The following is a 9,566-nucleotide window of genomic DNA, read 5'->3' on the forward strand; positions in this document are numbered from 1 at the left end:
CCGGGGAATCGCCGGGATTCCCCGGGGACATGTCGCTTGTCCCCGGGGACAAACTGGCGACACTCCCATTAAAAATGCGGCGACATTTAACATTGCATGTCCTAGCTTTCAAGACCGGAACGACAACCTAGCGACAGATGTCGCTCCAGTCGCCAAGACAAATGTCCAAATGTCTTGCCGAACGCCGGGACAAACAAGCATTGTGTCGCCGCTTTGTCGCTTTTGTCCCTCTAGTCCCGGCGACTAGACGGACAATTGTCGCTCAATGGTCCCGTGCACAAGATCATTGAGCGACATTTGTCGCTCCAGTCGCCGGCGACCAAAGCGACTAATATTTTGATTTGTGTTGCATTTATGTATGTAGACAGAGGGAGAGAGTGTTTTCCTACGTGTTCTGATTAACCTTTAAGGTTAAAGGTGTTTGGTGACATAAATAAATTTGTATTAGTGGCATGTATTAATGTATTAAAATATATATACATATAATTCATATAAATTATATTTGGTATTTAAATTTTACTGAATTAAGCAAAGGAATGAAACAGTTGTGTCTCTTCCCCCTCAGTAACCGCTCTCTCGTAATAATTTCACACATCACGCATAGGCAACATATATTTCGCATACATTGTGTTGCGTATTTGTGTTACTCTCTCCCTTTGTGTGTGTGTGTGTGTGTGTGTGTGTGTGTGTTTGTTTGGGTGTTTCGTATGTTTAATTACAACTGATGCTGATTGGGCATGCAGATCATGCTGACAATGTGTGCGAAAACTAATAATTATGTTTATCAACTTTGTAATTGTCACACCCGCTTGTACGCGATTGCAGTTTATGTTGTGCGCCCCAAAAAAAAATGTCTTACACAAAGTTTTAGATAGGCTTTAGTTAGTTAAACACACAGAAAAACTAACTAACTAACTAACATTCGCTACGTGGACACATCACATTTACTTATTGTCACCAAACTTAATGAAATCATTGTATAACAATCAATCAGGTTTCATTTTCATTTATTCAAATTCATTATAATACTAATCAGATCCATAGGTGATTTTGAACACTTTTTGGCATAGACTCTTGATATTCACCATCCATTCGATGCGTTAGTTTGTCATTCGAACTCGATGGAGTTAATATAATGTGTAGAATCTCGCCAAGTAAACCGCTTTCATGGCTCAAGGGAACAGCTGCATATTCACAAATCACTCGTAGCAAACAACTCCGTCCGGGTAGTCCCAAATTGTCCAATATCATCTCAATGCCACGATAAATAATCCAACGATATATCGCACCATAGTCAAACTGCTCATTTCCATTTGTCTCCTTCTCTCTGGCCGATACGGTCATCGGTTTGAGATAGACGAGCGTGATCTCTGTTGAATTGGTGGACAGAAAGTACTCTGCTTTCAACACATAGCCAGATGTAACTGATTCGAAATGTAAACCATCAACAGGTATACCCATACCGCCAATAAATAGTAAACGTGTCGGTGTTTCTTTCTTCAAACTTGCGGCTTCTCGTTTTGTTTACTTTCATTTAAAATTCAGTTCAATTAGCACTCATGTGAGAAGTGCCCTGATCTAGTTAAATCAAAATTAGTCGTTAACTAAAGACCATAAAAACATTTAAATACATGTGACAAAAGAAGAATTGAAGCATGAATAAAGAACCTTTTTTCGAAGAGAGAATAGCAAGGTAAAGGGAACTCTAATAGACTTTATAGGAATGAAGTATGAGGCTTTAGTTTTAAATTCTGTATACCAAAAGTAACGATCACTAAATAAACAACGTAAATTTCCATTAAAAAGCTAATGTCTTCACTTTCTTGGCACATTAAATGCAGATATTAAATTACGAAAGACAGTTTTGGTTTACTTTTTTCCTCATTGTTTAAGAATAAACATCGTGTTCATCTGAAGCGGCTTCACCAAATCAGATGCACTAAAGAAAATATAATACAACTGTACTTTGGCACGTTTGTGGTTGTTTAACTAACCTAGTATATGACTAGAATTACAATCAGAATTACAATTGGAAATGATTCTGCGAACTTACGAATACCTCACGGCTTAGATTAATTCTTTGAATTGAACTTAGTACATTTTTTAAGCCTCTTATGAACATAAAAAAAATATATTTAATGTAGTTGGATTTTTATAATTAATTCAATAGACAGAAAAGATTTTCAGATTAAAGAAGGAGAGTTCTGATTTCAAGTGTCATTTAAGTACTTAACAAGTTGTTAAAAAAAAAAGTCAAAACGACAGGAAAATGTTATTTAAAAGCTACTATTGGCAAAGAAATACATATAGTTTTTATATGAAAAGTGCCCCTTTTAGGTGGGTCTTAGACTAGAAACCCTTATAATATTGAGTTCACCTATTCATTAAAGTCATAAGCTTAAAACGAACTTCATAATATATGTGGAATTTAGCTTTATCCCGGACGAGCCTCGCAAGCTGTGGAGATTCAACCTTCACCAAGTCGAACAGATTTAATTTGCATACACCGGGTTTTATTTTCATCAGCTTTATTGTATATATTAGTTTATTAGCTTAGTAGTAAAATTATAATTTACTTCACAATGTTTCTCTTTATTTTTTGATTTCACTGCTCACACTTCGAGACGCAACTTTACCGGCTTGCTCTATTCGACTGACTCTCTTCGGACCGACTGACCACTCCTCACTATCGTATATCGTTTTTAATCGATATTACATCGATACCCGTTCTCACTCGAAATCACCTCTACCGTACCGCGATCCTGTAAAAACTCCTTCGACCGGGTTCCGTTGGGTTGAAAAATAATAATCAGAGACACGTCTGTGTCGGTTGACTGGAGTTTTTGATTGAATTCTTTATTCCAAATTATTCTTTTGCTTAGGCTAATTTTACATATATATTCTTATGCTGCGATTTATGCGACAGCTACAAAAGAGAGGGAGAGTGTCAGTACATACATACATACATACTGTTGGAGCGCATGCATCAAAGTGCTTGGTCAGCGGTCACACGCTGGCCTGGCTCTAGCTCATGTTACGCTTGTGCATACAGTGCTTATGTGAATATATGTATGTGCATATACAAATGTACATACATATATGTTCATGCTTAATTGTATGTTTACTTGAATATGTTTATGTGAATACTTCAATGTATACATATGAACATATTCAAGTGCACAATTATATTTTAATGCGTATATGTTTTAATTGTTTATACTTGCAACAAAGTGTTACAAGTTGAGCTCATTGTGTTGAGTTATTAGTTGTATGAACATACTACACCTCCCCTTTTTAGAGAATAACGTAATATTATGTAGTTATTGTAATGATTATTTATATAGAAAGGTAAAATAAAAGGTAAAGTAAAGGTGTATCTTAGGAAAGTTTTTTTTTTTTTTTTTGTTTGTGTCTCTTTAGGCAAATTTTCTTTCTCTTGTTTTTCGAAATTGCGTGAATTTGTTTTCAATAATAGATGAATCCATAAAGATTTTTGTTTTTTTTTTTTTTGTAAAAATTACTTAAGTATCATGATAATTATTATTTTTTTTCGGTTGATCATTCCGAAAATGGTTTTAGTCTGTTTTTATGAACCTTTTGGTATTTATTCTTATTATCTGCTATTAATATATTGTCATTTTCTTCTATACTCACTACCTTATAAGGCCCTATATATTTAGCATCTAGTTTATGACCTATTTCTTTTCTTAATAAAACTTTATCTCCTATGTTTAAATTGAAATCGGCAATATGTTTGTCGTAGTATTTTTTATTACTTAACTTATGGTTTTCTAACATTATCCTAGCTCTTTTATATGCTATTTCTATTCTAAACTTTATTTCCTTAGAGTAGTCGTCTAAATTGTATATTGGATCTATTCTATCGATTTTGTTAAAATCTATGAACTGATTTGGTAGTCTTCCAAATACTAGTTCGTATGGACAATATTCATGCACTGCCGAGGGTGTTGTGTTGTAACAATAAGTGAAATATTGTATCCAAGCATCCCAATCGGACTTATCTGCTGATATGTATGAACGAATATATTCATTGAATGTTCTATGACTTCGTTCTATTGTCCCTAAGGTCTGGTGGTGGTATGCTGTAGATGTCAGATTTTTAATCTTCATGTACTTGCATATATCTGTTATAATTTGGTTTTTATACTCAGTTCCCATGTCCGTAATGAGTGTTTTCATTGGACCGTACTGTAGTATACAATTTTCGAATATAGCTTTAGCTACATTACTTGCACTCTTAGATGCAACTGGAATGGCTATTAGGTATTTTGTCAGATCGCATATCAATGTGACAATATACTCATTTTCATTATCTGATTTTGGTAGTGGACCTATTGTGTCCACTATAACCTTATCAAAAGCCTTCGCTGGTGTTTCTGTTATTATCATGGGAGTCTTCGTATGTGTCGTCGTTTTTGACACCTGGCATTTATGACATCTCCTTATGTACTCTTTGATATGGCGTCCCATATTTTTCCAATAGTAGTGTCTTTTGATTTTTGCCAGCGTTCTGGTAATGCCAGTATGACCTCCTTGAATTGGATCATCATGATATGTAGACAGTATTGCTTCTTTTTCTTTTTCATTTTCTATTAGGGTCACCGGCTGGAGTAGCGCTACTCTTAATGTTTTCAATATAGTATTGCCCATATTTTTAAAAGAATCTATTGAAATAATTTCAAAGATCTTTTCGCTCGGTGCCAGTTTTAGTTGGCTGATTTCAAGTATACCGGCTTGCATTTCAAGCCTTTGGAAGAACTGACCTAAGTCGAGAATTCCATTGGTATACAAATCGCTAACTTCAATTCTTGCCATAACTTTCTTTCCATGTTTCAGTGAACATTTAGATTCTGTTATTCGCAAGGTCACTACTTTTCGTACCTCGTCATTATTGATGACTTCGTATACGTTGGGCCTAGAAGCATTTTGAAGTTTTTGCCTTGGCAAAAGGTCTTCTTTATTAACTGCGCAGTTTTTCTGTCTACTTTGTTGCCTGGTAGTGACTTTCAGGACTTTTATACTCATATCTTTTAATTCGGATATAGTTATCCGCGATAAGGCGTCTGCCACAAAATTGTCTTTACCTCGCAAATACTCTACTGTAAAGTCGTACTCTTCCAATTCTAGCCGCATGCGTGTTAGTTTTGAACTCGGGTTGACCATGGAGAATAAATATGTTAATGGTCTATGGTCTGTTCGCACTGTGAAGTGTTTTCCATATATATATGGTCGAAAATGTGTTATTGCCCAATGTATTGCTGCTAGCTCTTGTTCTGTAGTACTCTTGTTGCTTTCACCTTTAGTGAACGCTCTTGATGCATATGAAACTGGAAGCTGGAGTCCATTATAGTTTTGTGTTAAAACTGCTCCACATGCTTGTTTGCTTGCATCCGTGATTATGCAAAATTCTTTGCTGAAATCTGGGTACTGCAATAGATTAGGTTGAACGAGCTTTTCTTTTAAGTATTGGAATGCATTTTCGCATTCTGCTGTCCATTCGAAGGGAACATTCTTTTTACATAATCTTGTTATGTGCCGGGAGTATTCGGCGAAATTTTTTATGAAACGTCTATAATAATTGCAAAATGCAACGAAACGTCTAGCACTATCTGCATCATGTGGGACTGGATAATTCTTGATGACGTCAAATTTTGTGTCGTCTGGCAAGATTCCTTTGTCTGTGCATTTGTGACCTAGGAATGTCACCTCATGCATAAAAAATGAGCATTTTTCTGGATGCAGTTTTAGATTGTTTTTTCTGCAAAGTTTAAAAACATCTACTAAATTTTTAATCATATGTTGTTCAGAACAACCAATAACGATTAAATCATCCATATAGAGAAAAGCTTGGCTGGGCTCAAGCCCTGAGAATGCTATTGTCATCATTCTTTGAAATGAATTAGGTGCTATTTTTAGACCGAAAGGTAATCGCGTGAAGCGATATGAGCCATTGCTCGTTGAAAAAGACGTTATATCTCTTGATTTTTCTTCTAGTTCTATTTGATGAAAACCTGACATTAAATCAAGGCAAGAAAAATATTTTGCTCTTCCCAATTGATCAAGAATATCATCAATTCTGGGGAGCGGAAACTTGTCTGACAGCAATTTTTTGTTTATTTGACGATAGTCAATTACTAATCGCCAGTTTTTTTCTTTAGATCCCGAAAGTGTTTTCTTTGGGACTAGTAAGAGTGGGCTATTATAAGGCGAAACAGACGGTTCAACAATACCCTGTTCAATTAACTTTCCAACTTGTCGCTGGATCTCGTCTATTTGGCTATGCGGGCTCCGGTAATTTTTCACATATACCGGTTCATCATCCTTAAGTCTTAATTTTTGTTTATAAAAATTATTTGTTGTGATCGGTTCGGTGTCAAGTCCGAACACATCACTATACTCAGTGCATAATTTTTCGAGTTTGTCTTTGAATAGTGTTGGGAAATTTTTCTTCAATTTATGAATTACAGATTCTTTTCTTAAATCTTTGGTATTTTGAACTATATCGTAGTTCGAAAGTGATTCAAATTTTAAATTGTTAAAGCCTACTAGTTGGGAGTTATCTGTGGTATTTAAGAATCGGACATAAGTACTTTGGGCTGTTGCAATAGTGTTTGCAACATAAACGCCCGGTTTAATTTCCTGATTCGGAATTAAAATGTTACCTTCTGCTGAAGATAGTTCTATTTTGCGTACCACTTGGGATCTTGCTGGTAGAAGTGCTGAGTTATTACCAGAATTGAATGTTATTGGAACGTAAATTGGGTACTTTAATGTTTGTGGTCTAAGTATAAACCAATCTTCTGAATTGCTGTAATCTATTTTGCAATTAAAAGTTTTTATGAAATCTAATCCTATTATTCCATCGCATGGGATTGCGAAATCTGCATGAAGCAGATGAAATTCGTATGGAATAATATATTTACTTGTCTGCAATTCTATTGAGACTAGGCCTTTGGAATTTATTACTCCTTCTCCTATGCCTCGAATGTCTACAGTTTTGTTTACTTTGATGTCATGAAATACATCAGAATTTTCTTTTATTATTGAAATATCTGCACCGGTGTCAATTAAGAATGTTATTTTCTTATTGGTTTCAACATTCTTAAATGATACGAAATTATTAAGACTTAGGTTGATAGAGTATACTTTATTTTTTAACTCTGAGCATTTGGAGGAGCTTGTCCGTTTCCCTGGTCGCTTTGGGTAATTCGGACATTTGTATTGTTATAACCATTTTGTTGGTTATTTGTGTTTTGTCTATTATTATTTTGTTGTCCACCTCCACGGCCGCCTCTTCGGTAGCGTGACTTATTTCGGCCTCGTTGGGCTCTGTGGGCATCGTTATTGCTCCAGCTCGAATTGTTGTTGTTCCAATTCGAGTTGTTTCTCCAGTTACCATTATTATTGTAGCGGCGTCTACCGCGGTCATTATGCTGGGCATAAAAAATGGTATTATTTTGGGAACTTCCCGTGGAGCCCGACTCTACTGAAAGAGTGGTAAATCTAGTGATGGCTTCTTTGGCTGAATCAAAGTTTCCCGATTCCATTAGTAGCTGGACTCTTTGACTTTTGGTATGACTTACCATAGCATTTACTGCCACTTTGGTAGTGTATTTTATAGCCTGTTCATTTGGAAGACCATCCGAAATATACGCGCCTTTTAGGGCGTCGGTCAACTCAGTAATCTCTTTTGTGTATGAAACACAGTTATTAGGGTTTCTCTGCAGATTTTTAATCTTTGCTGTTAAAAGATCCACTGATTCACCCTTAAAGATTGTTGACAGTTTTTGTATAACTTCGTCAATCGTTGTTTCCGAGCTTAGCGTATTACCCGCTTGACCTTTCAATTTTGATTTTATTATTTCGATGGCTACTGCTTCATGCGTTTCTTTTATGGTATCAAGTACGCGAAGTGCCCCAATGAAACCTTGTAGGTTTTTAATGTCACCATCGAAGAATGGTAGCAGCCTTGTGGCTGTGTTTATGAATTCTACCACTGTTTGAGTCATTTTGTTGCTTCCTTTTGGAATTGCTGGTTTATTATGACTTATAATTGACTGATCAGAGCTCACTGGTGGTTTTTCTTCACCTCTTTCATCATCGGCCATTAGTTGCGTTTCTTCTTCCAGCACTATTGAAGTTTCCAAATCAGTTGTTTGTTTAAATTCAATATTGTGTCTGTTTAGCACAGCTATTGCTTTTTGTTTGCAATCACTGTAGAACGCATTTGCGGCTGTTTTTTGCCCTTCCTTTAGTTTGCTATAGTGCTCAGTTAATACTGCCCTAATAGCTTGGAGCTTCTCGGTTATTATTTTCGTGTGTTTGGTTACTGTGTCTTGGGATGTTTCTCTGTTTTGCGAGAGGCACTTACAAGATTTAGTTAATTCTTGTGCGTGTATTCTAGCTTTTCCAATTATATCATCCCAAGTAACCATAGTTTGTTAAAAATAACAAAATTTTCGAAAATGTTTATGTTTATTTATTTTTTTTTTTTATTATTCTGTATCTATTATTTCTACATCTGAGTCTGTACTCGATTCTGATATGTCTATCAGCGCGATCGAGTCCTTAAAAAGTTCGTGGACCCATCCGGGCACGTCTTTATGTAAAGGAGTCTTAGCTAACAATCTACTATAAGCTACTTTTATGGATTTTTCCATAAGATCTACAATTTTTTTTTGTAAATTTGTAGTTGTGGGCTATCCAATACCTTATTTCCTTGTATTTGTGATTTGTTTCGCCTGATTGTATCAGGAAATCGAGGAAAGGTAAGTATTTTTGTAGCCTTTTTGTTTCTATCTTATCCATATTCTACACTAACTTGTTAGGCCTATTAATATGGATGTACGTATATAAAAAAAAATCATGGAGGCTTACTGCCTCGGTTCCTCCATTCGGTAGAAACGATATGTGCCTGCTGCGTTGGAAAAGCAACATACATATGGTACTGTGAGGATGAAACTCATCTGTACCCTAGTGCTTCCTTGAACTGGGAATTCTTCTCCCGTTATATTTAGGTAAGCTGACTTAATTTGTACCAAGTTTATTGAGTTCTGTGGTGAATTGATATGCTCATTTCTAAAAACCTCAATTAAATCTTGGACAATACTGGGATGCCTAGCGTTTATTTTTCCAAAATAATTATCAAGAGTGGCCATTGTTTTCCAGAATTATTATTATTTTTTTTATTGTTATTCGCGTGTGTGCATATGTATTCTTAGACCTTATCTAGGTCATTAGCTTGGCTTATGGCTCTTTTGGTTACACATTTATTGTGTAATAGATAAGCTTTATATAAAATATATGCGCACATTATTACGACGATTATTAATAACAATATGTTCGTTAATCTCAAGTCAGTATTTGATGATTCGATTTTATTTATTACATTAGCAGTGGAGTCCACTGATTTTGTTTCTATTAACCCCATTGTGGGTATAAGAGATATATCATCAAATTTACTTATGGAATTATCGAACATATGGAGTTTATATAAAAAAAAAAAAAATTTTTTTTTTGTGTATAATTCTAATAATAATCTCACT

At 35.3% G+C, this 9,566-nt stretch overlaps 1 long non-coding RNA gene and 1 pseudogene across 1 annotated transcript; one reads left to right on the forward strand and one right to left on the reverse strand.

The window, feature by feature from the left end:
- Positions 1-1,003: 1,003 nt before the first annotated feature.
- LOC124461923 lies at positions 1,004-7,360 on the reverse strand (annotated as a pseudogene).
- Positions 7,361-8,514: 1,154 nt separating this feature from the next.
- On the forward strand, positions 8,515-9,210 carry LOC124461924. Its single transcript, XR_006955320.1, has 3 exons — positions 8,515-8,789; positions 8,850-9,038; positions 9,143-9,210. It is a non-coding gene; the product is annotated as an uncharacterized LOC124461924 (long non-coding RNA).
- Positions 9,211-9,566: the final 356 nt, after the last annotated feature.

This window comes from Drosophila willistoni, unplaced genomic scaffold (genome assembly GCF_018902025.1).
Source record: "Drosophila willistoni isolate 14030-0811.24 unplaced genomic scaffold, UCI_dwil_1.1 Seg743, whole genome shotgun sequence".
NCBI lineage: Eukaryota > Metazoa > Arthropoda > Insecta > Diptera > Drosophilidae > Drosophila > Drosophila willistoni.